Genomic DNA, 14,933 nt, shown 5'->3' with positions numbered 1-14,933 from the left:
TGCTTTGTATCCAGGTCGATTGCAATCTTGACTTCATTATCGGCTTTTCGAAATTTGGAAATTTGGAAAATTTGAAATCTGGCCAACGTGCGAGCGGGTCGGCAAGTTAAGCCGCTGGCGACGTCCACCTTAGCCACCGGTCGGCGAGTCCCAAAAAGGACGCTCGCCGTGAAATTTGTCATATCCTTATCTGAGCATCTGGCGGTGGTTGTTTGCGCTTGTTGCTGCGCCTGCCAAAACATATTTCACTGGGCCACGGAGGCCAAAGGAGGCGTGAAATCCGCTGTCGCACGTTGCCGTGTCGAAGCAGCAAAGCCTCGACATGCGCCCATCGCCAGGATTTGCCAGGTTGTACAGCATGAGCAGGAACCAGCATCTAGCTTCCAGCTTCCAGTTCCCAGTGGAGCACTAGTCTCAACTGCGGCTGTGGCTGCCCCTGAAATCGATGCATGCGTCTAGGATTAGGCAAATTTCAAGCCGTGTGTGCGCGCAGAAGCTTTGGCGTGGCACGATGTAGATTGCACAGTGTAGTCTAGGGTATTTTATTGAAGTATATACTGTGTGAAGGCTGTGTAGGACGGGAATGTAGCTGTGCTTCGGTTGTTAGCTGAAGATTGTGGCGTAGACTAGCTGGAGAGGGCTAGATGTAGAGCACTAGATGAAAGTAGATGTTAGATAGAGGGTGCTAGATGGAGTACACTAGATGAGAGTAGATGCCAGACGGAAGGTGCTGGGTGTACTACACTATATGCATATAGATGCCAGATGGAGGATGCTAGATGTACTACTCTAGATGTATATAGATACTACATGGAGGGTGATAGGAGGGTAGGTGTATGTATGAAGATGCTAGAGGGGAGAGTGCTAGTACCCCAAGTGGACTACAGTACACTAGATTTATGTAAATGCCAGATAGAGAATACTAAAAGTAGTACACTAGATCCATATTGGGGGATGGTAAATACCAGATGGAGGGTGCTAGGTGTATAACCCTAGATGCTTACTAGATGTATATAGATTCCAGATAGAGGGTACTAGACGCTAGGAAGTTTAAGCTGCTAGATTTGGGCGTAGAGTATTGAATGTAATGCTAAGCATGTGGTTCCAAATATAGGGTGTATGGTGTATGGTGCTGGAGATAAGGCCAAATAGGTGACTAGTTGTACCATGCTGAATGCTAAAAGAGCTGCAAATATACTGTGTTAGATGTAGAGTGCTACATGAAGGTTTCTCTGTCTATGGTACACGAAGTATAATAATGAATGAAGCGGTGTTAAGCGGTGTTAAGCGGTAGGTTGGTAGTTGTAAGGTGTCGGACGTAGGGTGACAATTGTAAATCGTCATGAAGGTAATAAAGGAGTTGATGTCCATAATTTGGGTAGCTCAATGTGAGATGATACACCTAGGCTTTATCATGTAGGATGCTCGATCGTGCACCGATATAAATATTGATGTATCGTAGAAAGTATGATGTATGTACGCAAGGGATTTTATAGCTTCATTACGTAATATGTATATTAGATATCGATAATAATCCTTGAATTCAAATTATTTATACAAATTAGCTCTTAAGTCTTATATTCTTGTTTAGTTTAAATGAAGTTTATAATTTTCATATTACATGGATAGATGTTAATTATAAGAGAAATGAAATATACTAGAATACCGAAACACCGTCATATGTGATGGAGTTCAAATAGAAGAAGAGGAAGTAAGTACCTGGTATATGGCGTATGGTATGATATGCTATAAGTAAACGTAGTAGGGTGCAAGTAGCAGGATAAGGAATATAGGGTATTCGCTTGATAGATAGAGTGTATGGTGGGAGTAGAGCCTAACACAAGGGTGGACTATAGTTTGAGTGTCGAAGATAAAAGACAATGGATTCACAGTGTAGACTTTTACTCTTGTATATGAAATATAAATGATGATAACTGCTGGTGGAAGCATTATTTGAGTTCAAGTGGTCTATTACAATTAGTTGGAACTCCAGATGTAGGATGCAAGCTGTCAATGCATTGCCCAGAAATGCAGGACAGCGCTCCTGTAGTTCACTCCGCTGGCTGCAATCCCTATGCTGCTGGACTGTGGTTAGCTGGGTTGGCTAGGGCTTACACTGCCAAGTCGGGGCTGAAAATGGAGGCGAGGGGCGGCGCCTGGCTCTGGGGCTCGCCGATTGCTCCACTTGCTCAGCTGCATCGAACACTTGCACTAATTACAATCGCAATTACGCGTCGTGCGAATTGCAAATCCGCGTCCGCATTCGCGTTCGCGTTCGCGTTCGCATTCGCTTGGGAGCCAAAATGCGTTCGCACTTCCCATCATTAGGCTGAGCGAGTGAGTGAACGATAGAGGGAATGCCAGATGGAGGGACTGGGGCTGCATGCGTTGCATATTAATCAAATTAGCTCCAATTTTTTGCTGTTATTTTGTGGTTCACTTTGTGTTTTGCTCGCCTTTGGCTTAGGCAACGCTTTTTGCTGCGGCGATCGCAGAAATCATTTTAATGACATCGGCAGCGGCCAGCAGCAAACAGCAAACAATTGAGTTGTCAACTGTTCGGGGCTGCGAGCGGGGCGTGGCTGCCGGGCAGCTGGGGCGTTGATGACATTAATAAACGCAGTTCGCATATGCAAAAGGCATCAAAAGGCGGGAGAGGCCAGCGAAAAAAATGTGCACAAATGCAACTGCAACTGCAACTGCAACTGCAACAATGTTAATTACCAAAGCTAAAGCGACAAAATTGTAACAGTGGCAATGCCTGAGGCGCTCTGCGAATGGGCGTGGCCAGGCCGAGAGACTGGGGAGCAGCATCCGAGCATCGCTTCTTGGTATGTGGAGCATCCGCATCAGCAGCGGAAAAGGCCCAAGGCCGACCAGCTGAAGTGCATTAATTGCCTTCTTCGGCGAGAAGAAGCTGCAGCTGAGAATGGAGCGATTGAGGGCACCACTTGCACCACTTGCAGCACTCGCCCCACTCCACATCTAAGCCCAACCGCCGCTCCTGCGTGCAGCATGTGCTGTGTGTAGCTTAGTGCTTATGAAAATGAATGAGGCCACAATTTGAGTCAGCCCCACGGCCCCACGGCCCCACGGCCCACTTGCTCCCTCCCAGCTTGACAAAGCAGCCATAATGAGAGCCACTGATGACTTCTACGTGTCCATCAAACGCGGCTACACATTCGCCGGGTGGCGGCGCCAAATAAATTGGGCCAGCCAATTTGGCAAGCGATGCGATTTGTGGGCGGCCCTGGAACAATACCCATCCGAGGCCCGAGCAGATTGCTTGATGAGTTGCCAGCGATGCTCGCAGCCGATAAAGTCCGAGCACACATTGCTGCCATACTAATGCAAATAATAATAATAATAGAAATAATAATAATAATAATAATGGCGGGCATTATTCAATCTAATTATATCATGCACTCGCCCTGCAAGCCCAGCCCAGCTGATTGGGGCCGGGCATTTCTTGAAGGAAATCGGAATATGGTATATGGAATCTTTACTTTGGTTGAGATGTTTTTCAATGTGTATGAATATGTAATATATTCGAAATTTGTTTGCCTCTTCCACTGCACCATTTCATAAGTAATTTTCCAGAAGTCTCTCTTGGTACATTACTTCTTCAAGACTCGCAATTTAAATCGTTGCTATATATGTATGAGTGTTTATTAAAATCTATAATGCAACCCATTATCGGAAAACTTTACTTTTCAGCATTTTCATTAGTAATCAAGTTTCCTTAAAAATAAACTGATAAAATACGGACTTACATCTGCTTTCTCATTCAGATATATGGTGCTCGAAATATATAAAAAAAAAAATCTTTATAAAATTGTCAGCCCCATCTTAACACACAAATATAAGGACTCCTCTTAGACGCTATAAGAGGAGTCCTTATAGTTGTGTTAGTTAATTTTCGTTTCGGTTATTGCGACTAAAATTCTGGTGCCCAGACAAACTTATATGAGTAAACTTAAACAGTTATAGCGTCGCCCGGATTCTACGTTATTTTCAAATTAAATAAACACCTGAGATATATTAATAAAGTAAAAGCGAACCATTTCATAATTTATATCCTGAAACTAGAGGAAACAAATAAAAATTTATAGAAAATCTAGTAGCACAAAAATTTATTTTAAAGAGAGCTCACTTTGTTGTTTAACACGAAATGGATAGAATTAATTAATTCTCATTTTTCAATAGAGGAGTTTATCAATTTAATTAAATTTATAAATTGCTTTCCACTGAGATAAGATGCCGGAAAGCATCTGGAATTGCTGAGGCTCCAAAAAAATCCTTGTTGAGCTAGGCTGTGTGGATGATTATACTGCTGGAAGTCCCTCTCTCTTAGCATTCCAATGTGTAAATTGCAAGTCTTTATTCTTGAGTTTGTTGTGCTGTGAAAACGATTCAGTTAATATGTAGGAAGAGTTGTAAGCTCCTGAGTGGAATACCCCTAACTAGCATTAATCGCAATTCATCCAGGCCTAGAGTATTTAGCAACAGAATGTTGAGCAATCCACAGAGATTATATTTGAGGTTCTCTAATATTTAACATATCACTTATATATTTTGGATAACTGAGAGTGCTATATGTGTAGAGTTTATCTATAGGTAGAAAGCAAATTGGGCAAAACAAAGAGTTGGTTACTTCGTTTGAGCTTCAACTTCAAATCGGATTGCGCACAAAAGTCGAAATTCGCCTTAACCAAGTCTTGAATAGTTGTCTGTTTCGTTAAAATGTTGATTAAAATGCTTCAATTATGTCGCTGGGCTACGCTTCTGACAATTCCAGATATTTGCACAATCCTTTAATAACATGTTACCGTTTAGGACGGATGCGCAGGCATCAGATCTTTGGGAATAGCCCGGGCTTGTGCGTGTCACGCCCTCCCCAAAGCGAATCGCCAACAAAAATACAAACAGATTCAGAAAGAGAAAGAGAGAGACTGAGAGAGAGGGATAGGGAGCGGGAGCGGGAGGAGAGGAAACTGGAAAAAAGGCCGCGCCATTTGCGGCTAATTTTGTAAATCATGATATCGTAATTAATTTTTGCAGCCCGCAACACAAAACTCAAAAGACAGCCGCGTCGACGTTGACGCTGACGCTGACGTCGACGTCGACGTTGCCGTTGCCGTTGCTGTTGCCGTTGTTGGTGCGGTCGCTGCTGAAGTCGGCGTCAGCATCTTTAGCGAGAAATCCTCCAGCTTGGCATACAGACAAAAACCAATTAATATTTGAGCAATGCTCCTGCGGCAACAATTAAAGTCAACTCCAACAACAGCAACAGCAACAACAACAACAACAGCAACAACAAGAAAAGCAACAAAGGCAACGCAGAACAAGATTTTTATTGAGATCTCAAAGATGCAAAGTGATTTGAATTTGATTGTGCCGCGCGTGCGCTGTGCCCCAGCCTCAGTTGCAGCTCCAGAGACAGAGAGTGTGTGAGAGAGAGAGAGGGCGATGTACGTCAACAGTGCGAGCGAGATGGATAGACGCAGTGGGGCGCAAAAGGTGTGAAAACCCTGCTGCGTTTTAAATGCAAGCTAATAAGAATGGGAACGGCAAAAGCAAAGGCAAACGCAAAGGCGAGCCCGAAGGCAAAGGGAAACTGGAAGGGCGAAGGGAATGGGAAAGAGCGAGGGAAAGGAACGCTTGAGCCGGCACACAAACAAGTCCCAGATCTTGGGCCCGCTCCTCGTGATCGTTACAAGCGGCCGACAGTCGCGACGAGATGAGGCGACCTGAGACGAGACCTGGACAGCCATGACCAATGTGTGCGGATCGTTGTCGATGCCAAAATGCATTTTGTTTTCTTATAGCCACTTCCCAAATTCTCAAATCACAAAAGCCAACTGAATAGCATTGCTGATGTGCCCAGTCGACTGCATGATGCTCGCCTTTAGAAACACTCAAGTGCTAATATTGTCCTAATTGACGTAGAATATGCAATATGTGAATCTATTCTTTAGCAACTCCTTTGAAATAACTAGGAGATTTTGTTCTCAGGACAATAGCAGATATCTTCTTCCCACATTTCGCCACGCCCTCAAAATGAATTTCTTATGTATTTGAGACTAATCTAATATAGAAGGTGATCTCTCTCTCTAAGTTCTTTTTAAAAGTCACGAGATTTGTGTAATATTTGTCGGTCTGTCTTTCCGTTTAATATATATACGCTTGATGTTAACTTAACCTGTTGAGTAAGACAGCTTTAAGGCTAGAGTCCAAGAGGATATTGGTTATTGGCTTCTATATACAGCTGGATAACAATCATAAGTATATTATATTTAATGTCCCCAAATAGACGGACAGCACTCAAAATAAATCCTACATCTAGTGATTAGGGACGCTGAGTTGGGTTCTCGTTAATAAAAATAACTTTTTGTTCAATCAAGTAATATATTTCATATAATAGAGTAGCAATAGGTCTAAACTCTCTCTCGTCCGAATATGAGCTTATCCATATCAGTTTTACTGGTTAGGCTCTTACCTTAAATGTCTGATTGGACTCTCCAGCCTCATTGGATAGTCGATAATCTTAACTTGTATATACTCTTTTCATTTATTAGACGAGCATAGCAACCGACTTATCATGTATTCATGATATGTGTATAAATGTCTTGTACCCACATGACCCACATGAACTCTGTGAATCGCATATAAAGTCTAAATATGCATGAAATGCGAACTTATTGATTCAATAACTATGTCTTCAAGGTGCGCCCGACGAATAGAGACTGAATAAGTTTAGTGATATTCAATTTACTTATTATTATATTCTACATAGATATGGTAAATGCTCTTAACGATACATATCGCATTGTTACAGATGATATTGTCAATTGTTGCTCAATGAGATCATATAATTATAATATATATATCATATATATTAATATATCAAAATACATAAGATCATGATATATGTATGTATATGTATAGCAAATATTTTATAATTCGTTTTGAATATTTACTTTGTTTACTCAGATCATTTGCATACCCTTTGAAAAAGAAATATCCGGGTATATTAGTTTATATGTTAATGTGTATTTAATAAGCAGAAGTGGGCGTGGCAGTCTTGAATAGATTTATCAATGTCCGTCTCTCTGTTTGTCCATCCGTCCGTCTGTCCTTACATAACTCAAAAACTATAAGAATTCTAAATGATATTTATCTTTTAGATCTCTGTATAACGAGCGGATCGAGTTATTCAAAAATATATATAATTATTCCCGTTTTAGTATTATCGGTTGAAATCCTTATATAAAATCAGGTGTAATATTATATCTTCTTCATCTGTGCAGCAAGAGTTTTCACATTTTGTATTTAGAGTCATTGCATAAAGCAATGCTTTGCTGCATCTTAGATACTATTCCGATTCAGATATTATCAGTTCCTGGATGTCTTTAGAGGATCTCTTAGTCAAGCTGTCTGTATATAAGAAGTGTACTTGTATATATAGGTACAGTTATATGTATATACATCTTCGCTTCTATATGTTGTACTTGGACTATATGTCTATAAGTCGAAAAATGAATATCTTCTATCATAGATCTTATCATATTTCTGCATAATGTTTCGGATTCATAAACCTACTAATCATCAAATCATCACTAGTGTATATCAGTATTCGAGTCTATTATAAACAGATGTCTTACCTAAATGGTCCACCCATTGGGGCATGACAAATGGAAATGGGATGCTTTATGAATGAATTTTGCTGTTTTCTGGTCTATTGGTAGCTGCATTGTTGTTATAGTATTATTATACTTCTAACAAATTAAGCAATCAATCTTCATATATATGCGTATGTAATATGCAATGATTGACCTTCTCAACTTAATACGAAACGAAGTCATTGAAATATCTGACGTTGGCTGTGGCCAGTGAGGAATTATAGGAGCTGTAATACGTTTACAGTACAATCACTTAGCTGTGTATCAGTTAAAATTGGTCAGCTAATGCTGCCAAAAACTTGTCATGGCATATAAACCGCAAGAGGGCGGGCCAAATGGGCGGGCATAGAATGAAAAGGAAAGGCAAAGCAAAGCAAGGCAGGGCAGGGCAGGGAAAACGTGCCGCCAACGAGCGGCTGGGGAACGAAATCAAATCAAGCGACAAATAAATGTAACAAATACGACAACAACACCCAGCGAGAACAGCAGCAGGAGCAGCGGGAGCAAGGAGCAAGGACATTCAGGCAAGCAACCAAACAACGGAGTCAGAGCCACAGCCACAAAAGTCGACCTCAAAACGGCTGCCTAAAAACTCAATTACATAACAATCTGTTCACATTTTTTCACACACCATCAACTTTAAATGAGCTCACAGCTCAGGCAGCAGAGAGCAGGCGAGAGAGAGAGAGAGAGAGAGCGAGAGAGAGTGGGCGAGGGCTGCTGGGCACGTCGCCAAGCTAAAAATGAGCAATGCCAAAACGGTGGGCGTTGGGCGTTGGGCAAAAGGCACTCGAAATCAAATTACGAGCATCGCAGCAACTAGGAAACAAGAGGGTAGAACGACGGTCTAGCCAGGACAACAACAACAGCAACAACAATCACGTCGAGGACACACAAATTACAATGTAATTTATTTGGCGCCAGCGTCGCGAGACGAAGAGCAGACACAAAACGAAACAAGCACTAAGAGAGACGGGGCAAGAGAGAGAGTGAGAGTGAGAGAGTGAAAGAGAGAGAATGCTGGTCAAAGGATGCCCGCAGGATAACGCTAGAGAAAATCAATCGCGACAGCTAAGCAGAAGCAGAGAGAATGCGAACGAAGCGAACGAAGCGAACGACAAAACATTTGGCCAGCTTTCTTTTTGTTTTTGTTTTGGGGTCGCTGCCAGGGCCATCAAACTGGCCAATGAATGTCAATTGTTGTCGCTGTCCTCCCCCCACTGCGTTGTCCTTCTCGTTGAAACCAGAAGCCATCCGTTGCCATTCCTCAAGCTGTCTATCTGGCAAACGTTCGCTCACGCCGAACCGAGCCGAGCTGAGCTGAGCTGCGCTGCGCTGAGCCTGTTGACTGTCACTTGAGCTTGGCGACAAATATTTGCCGCTCCTCTATTCAATCTCTCACATATACTTATGGACATCTAATATATGTATATTTGGTAGAATTGCTTTATGCCACTTTCGCTGGAGAATTCAGTATCTATATAGTCAGATATCTTTGCATCATTCCTTCACGCTGCAATTGGAAATATTTTCCTTCCATTTAAACTGTGATATCCGTGGATCTATCCCACTATCTAAAGGAAGAATTGAAAAATATTTTAGAGCCATCTCAAATATAAGCCCAAAGAAACTCAATAAACCATTATAATTAATATATATCTCATTTAAAGGGTATTCCCAAGTCGCCTTGCTTGGCTGCTTTTGCCTTGCTTTGATTCTCATTGTGTCTTGTGTGTGGCTTTGATTTTGGGTGTTGTTCCATGATGCCAAGTCTTTGCAATTTTATGAGCCTAATGACGAATTTCCATTTGCACACCCTCGCTTCTGGTGCCCATTGCTGGTGGGCGTCTGAACTATTTGGCTCGACATTCAGGGCCGTCAACGCCTCGGCCTAAAAGAAAAAAAAAATGAGATAGCAAATGAGCAAATAGATGTACTTCAAGATTTTAAGGGGTGTATCTGATTAGCTTCAATATGAACATAATTTTTTAATGAATTCAAGAAGATTTCAAAATCTTTAACATATATAAACTTCTGTAATTGAGTTTAAGTTTAATTAAAAGATTTACGATAATAAAAAGCTTTTGTATATTAAATAATATCATTCTTCAAATTGTGTTTGCATTTTAACTGTAAAGTTTTTTTTTTATGTTAAGCAGATCATCAAAGCATCATACATCAAAACTTTTCGCTTAAAGTTTTACTTTAAACTTAAAGCTTTAATGCAATTTTCAAAATGTTCTAAATTTTAAATCCTTTTTTTTTTCATTTACTCTTTTTTTCAGTATATCTCGAAGCTTTACCTCGAAGCTTTTGCATTGTACTCAAAGCTTACACAACTTAAGTCTAAGCTTGCGAAATGAAATCAGCAAAATTCGTATTAATACGAAAGCGAAGCTTTAAGCTTGACTTATATTAAAATGGATATATATTAAGTTAACTGTCTATAATAACATTAATCTGTTAGTTTTCTAAGCTAATCACTTTATATATATATTGCTTTCATTGCTAGAAATACTTACTGAATACTTAATTTAGTTTATTTGTTTAAGCTACAGATACTAAAGTTCAATTTTGATATACCAAACGCTTTATAGAACTTTAAGCTTCTAGTGCAAAGCTTCTACTACTCTAAAGCAATTCTAGCTGTTTTTAGAAGCGAAAGCTTTGTTTCAGCTGCAAGTAAGACCCTATAGCTGTAGTCGTATATTGTGTAGGGTATAGCTTAGTCGTGCATTTGTCATTGAACTAATTTGTTCATTATTTGCCCATCGAGTGTCAAATGGATTTTCGAACTTGTGTGTGCTAACGATATTGTTGACATGCATTGCCTGCGAAATGTCTCTCTCTCTCTCTCTCTCTCTCTTTCGCTCTCTCCGCCTCTCTAGCTGTGTGTGCTGCTGCCCCTGCCTCTGCCACCTTTGCTAGTTTCTGTTGTTGTTGCCGCAATTATTCATAATTCGTGGGCCTCATAAAAATAAATGGCTGCTTAACGTAATTGCCATAATTTTGTGTGACTTCGACTTTGCCCGCTGGATGCAGGCAGCAGCAATAACAACAACAGCAGCAGCAGCAATAACAACAACAATCAGTAGTGGTAGTAGAAGATGAAGAGTGCCACACGCTGTGGCTGTGGTTGTGGTTGTGGCTGCGGCAGGGGCAGGGGCACAGTCGCTGAGGGGTGCGCCTCCTCGCCTGCATTCAAACGATTTTTTACGAGCAACAACAACAGCATCGATTGCCCCCTTTTGCAGTGGGCGTGGCCCAGATTCCGTACCAAATTAGCGACACATGTGTTTTGTTTTCGTTGTTCCAAAACCAAAAAAAAAAAGAAAATAAGAGACGAACTCGCATTATAATAATAACAATGCGAAGATGCGTCGAAAATTTTGCGCTGCATCTGTTGATCCTTTGGCCGCTGCTGCCGCTGCTGCTGGTGCCACATTTTGTGTCAAGTGGGCGTGGCATTTGACTTTTGATATGGTGCGACCACATTATGGTTATGGTTTATCTCTGTACCCTGTCACATTTGACGAGCAATTAACACGGCTATTACCGCTGCTATTTAATTGAAAGCCCAACTGTTCCAATTGCAACATTTTGTGGCAAGCAGTCAGTGGACTTGGACCTTAGGTGATGAAGGCCAAGTTGCCCTGTGGATCAGCAAGAAATTAACTTCCTCAAACCGTTCTTACGTTAGAATAAAGTCAAAGATATAATTATCTCTCCCCAAAGATACATTTTAAAGGGATAGAGAGAGAGAGAGAGAGAGAGAGAGAGAGAGAGAGAGAGAGAGAGAGAGAGCAGTAAAGTGTAGTGGAAAGCTTTCTTCGGATGTAAAAAGTTGGGGTGCTAAGAAAATACAAAGACAGAGAAGGATAACCAGAAGGAATGACGGAGAAAGAGAAAAAGCTAGAGAGGGATTAAGTGAACTTTCCATAAAAGGAACAGACAAGCAGAGAGAGAGAGAGGGAGAGAGAGATAGAGAGAGAGGTAGATGAAGTTAGAGTTAGAATCATCAGACTCTAATCTGCTCATTTTATTTCTCTTTACCTATATTTCCATTGCGCTACTCTTATTATAATAGCTTTACTACTCTCTCTCTCTCTCTATCTCTATCTTTATCTCGCCATATATGTATATATACATACATATCGACATACTTTTCACTCCATTTTTCTTGTATCTCTCTATCTACTTTTATTTTTCTCTCTTTCGCTTTTTCTTTATCCTTTATATTCATATATTTTTCACCTTTTTACGATATCAGAGACATATTATCTGAGCGGTTTATTGTTATTATTATATTATATAAAAGCATATCATTATGTATTTACTTATTGCAAGGTTTCTTTTACTAAAAACCTCTCTAGTGTGCTTCCCTTACCAACGAAAATTTTCCCCATCTCAAACTTTAAATGTTTAATCAACTATTTCATAACTTGTAAATATTTTTTAAATGTACTTGGATTTTAAAGATATTTACGTCTACATTTATCCATGTTATAATTAATCATATATTTACTTTCTTGAGTAACGAAAAACGAATGTTTTATTAGTTTATTCCCAACTGTCAGTTGCTCCAATATTTCCAGTATATACTAGAAAGTTCTCTCTATTCGAAAATGTTGCTTTATGCAAACAAAAACTGTTCCCAAAACATGCTTATAATACAGTTAGTGCGCGTTTAACATCTGATTTCAACTGTGGGTAATTTCCTGTACTCGATTCTCACACCGTCATCATTATCTGTACCAACATCAACATCAACATCATCATCATCATTAACATCATCATCAGTATCAGCATCATCATATTCGTCTTAGCGTTCTTCTGTCTTTTGTTGCTTACCATTTCTATTGTAGAGTAGCAGTCGCATAAGAATGTCCCAAGTTGAGCATCAAATTTCCCATTATAAGACGTTTATTTCCCACTGTTTGCTTGAGCGTGAACACAAGCTAAGTTATGTACTTCCTTAGAGCTAAGCACGCAAATATGCCGTTAAGTTCAATTAAATTAAACTCTTTGGAGTTGAATAAATAGATAATTTAGTTAATTGAAATTAATTAAAGTTCAGCTAGATTCGATTAATGTTATATTATATTATTTCACTTGTTATTTCAAGAATTGATTAAAATGAGAGAATTGCTTTAGGGTGTTCCAAGTGTCGCTTAGGGGCGTGTCAAATGCCTATTATATAGAGTCTATTTTGATTCAAATTAGTGTTGGGCAGTAAGCGAATAATGTGATGAAAAATAAATTGTTAAATCGTGAGCTTATACATACAAAATGAATATAATAAATATATACATGTAAATACAATAAATTATATATAAGCGACTATAATTTGATAATTGTTTTCAATCGAGTTTAGTTACAAAGGCTTAGCCCCAAATAGATGATATCCCATTAAAATGCTGACGTGTCTGTTCTGTTTAATTCTCTAAAAATGAGCATTCGTAATACATATTTAGTTCATCTATCGATTAAATGTTAAAAAAAAAATTTAGCAGATAGATTTTATTTTTATTTTTATTTATTTATTTTTTTTATTGCTTTAATTTTAAGCTCAATAACTTATTTTTTGTAATTTGCATTTGCAAATTGCTTTTCGAGTTAGTTGCTTTCGTGTTGCGAGTTTTTTTTTCTCTTATAAACGAGATTTAAGCACAGGTTAGCGATTATTTCAATATAGATATGGGAATAAAATGAAGCGATTCGCCAAGTGCATATGATGAAACATATCCACTTGAGTCCTTACAGGCGTCTCCTGTGGTGGAGTCTTCTGGCGAGTATGATCAAATATAATATATAGTATGTATTATCACTAACCAGAGTTAGTGGTATTATGTAAATATATTATCTCCTATCAAGATAATGCGAATATTCTAATACAAACTGGAGAGGTTTACTAATGGGAACTTATAAGATACAAACAGATATATGTATATATGTATGTATGCATGTGTGTATAGAATTTCTTAAATGTAAGCCCTACTAACATATCTAATCTAATATACATATATGTATTTATGTATAGACTTATATATGTAACTTAGAGTTTTTCATCTTAAAGAAATTTTACAGTGGGCTAATGGGTTCTCTCAGAGTAGATCAGTGGTATAGTCTTATATATCAACCGACATTTAAGTATGTACCACTATATATGTGAACCACTGTATATGTAGTCCTTTCCATTTCAAATATTACACAATTGAATCTGATCTACTCTAAAGATAGAGACAGAGGTCAATATATATATAGATATAGATATTAATAGATAAAGAGATAGATATAGAATTCTATACGTGGGACAACATATAGGATAATGGTGTATATCATACATTTATACTCTAAAAGGTAAATAATTAAGCTATGTATACACATAAAAAATAATACCTAAGTAAGATTTAGATATACAGCTGTTAGATTCATCCATTAAAGGTCAGTTGATCATCTATAATCATCTACAATCTACATATATGTGTATCCAAACATCTTTCATCATCTATAACTTATATGTATACATATCCTTCATATTTCATTCATATGCTATAGCAAATATTTGTCTTATAGATGGGTAGCTCGACTGTTGGCCTCTGCTTGGTGATTGTTCACATGTTCTTTTCATATATAATTCTTGTTGCCTGCTGCTTGTTTTTCATATTATTTCCGCTTTTGTGGCATGTGGCATGTGGCAGGCAGGTCTCCCCGGGGCGGCTTATGTTCCTGTTTCCGGCTAGTCAGAAAAAGTTTTGCCAGCTACCTGCTCCAAAAACTTTTCGCTTTACCAAAAACTTTTCTTCGTTCGGCTCTTTTCTTCTGCTCGCTGATTTCTCTCTCTCTCTCTCTCTCTCTCTACCTCACTCTACCTCACTCTGTTTTGCTTCCTCTTTTTGCGCTGTGTGTGTGTGTGTGTGTGTAGGGGGATTTGTGAGGCAGGGCAACCGCAAAAAATAATTAAAATTCATTCATTTGATTTGCAGGCTGAGCTGAGCAGAGCTGCGGACTTCCCTTCAACGCGGCGCTGCAGCGGACGGCTGCCATTTTGTGCGAGCGCCAAGCAGCAGAAGGCAGAGGGGCAAAGGGTGTCACACACACCCATGCACACAGATAGCAAGGAGAGGAAAAACTTTTGCAACAAACTGTAGCAGAATTAATTAAGTTTTCGTACGCATGAAAATTGTATTAACAAATAGGAATGACTAGGGCACAGGCAGGTGGCCAGCCAGGTGTGCGAAACGAGGGTAA

Source organism: Drosophila navojoa, chromosome X (assembly GCF_054131105.1).
Source record: "Drosophila navojoa isolate 15081-1374.11 chromosome X, UAZ_NAV_1.0, whole genome shotgun sequence".
Classification (NCBI taxonomy): Eukaryota; Metazoa; Arthropoda; class Insecta; order Diptera; family Drosophilidae; genus Drosophila; species Drosophila navojoa.
This window is presented reverse-complemented; position numbering follows the sequence as displayed.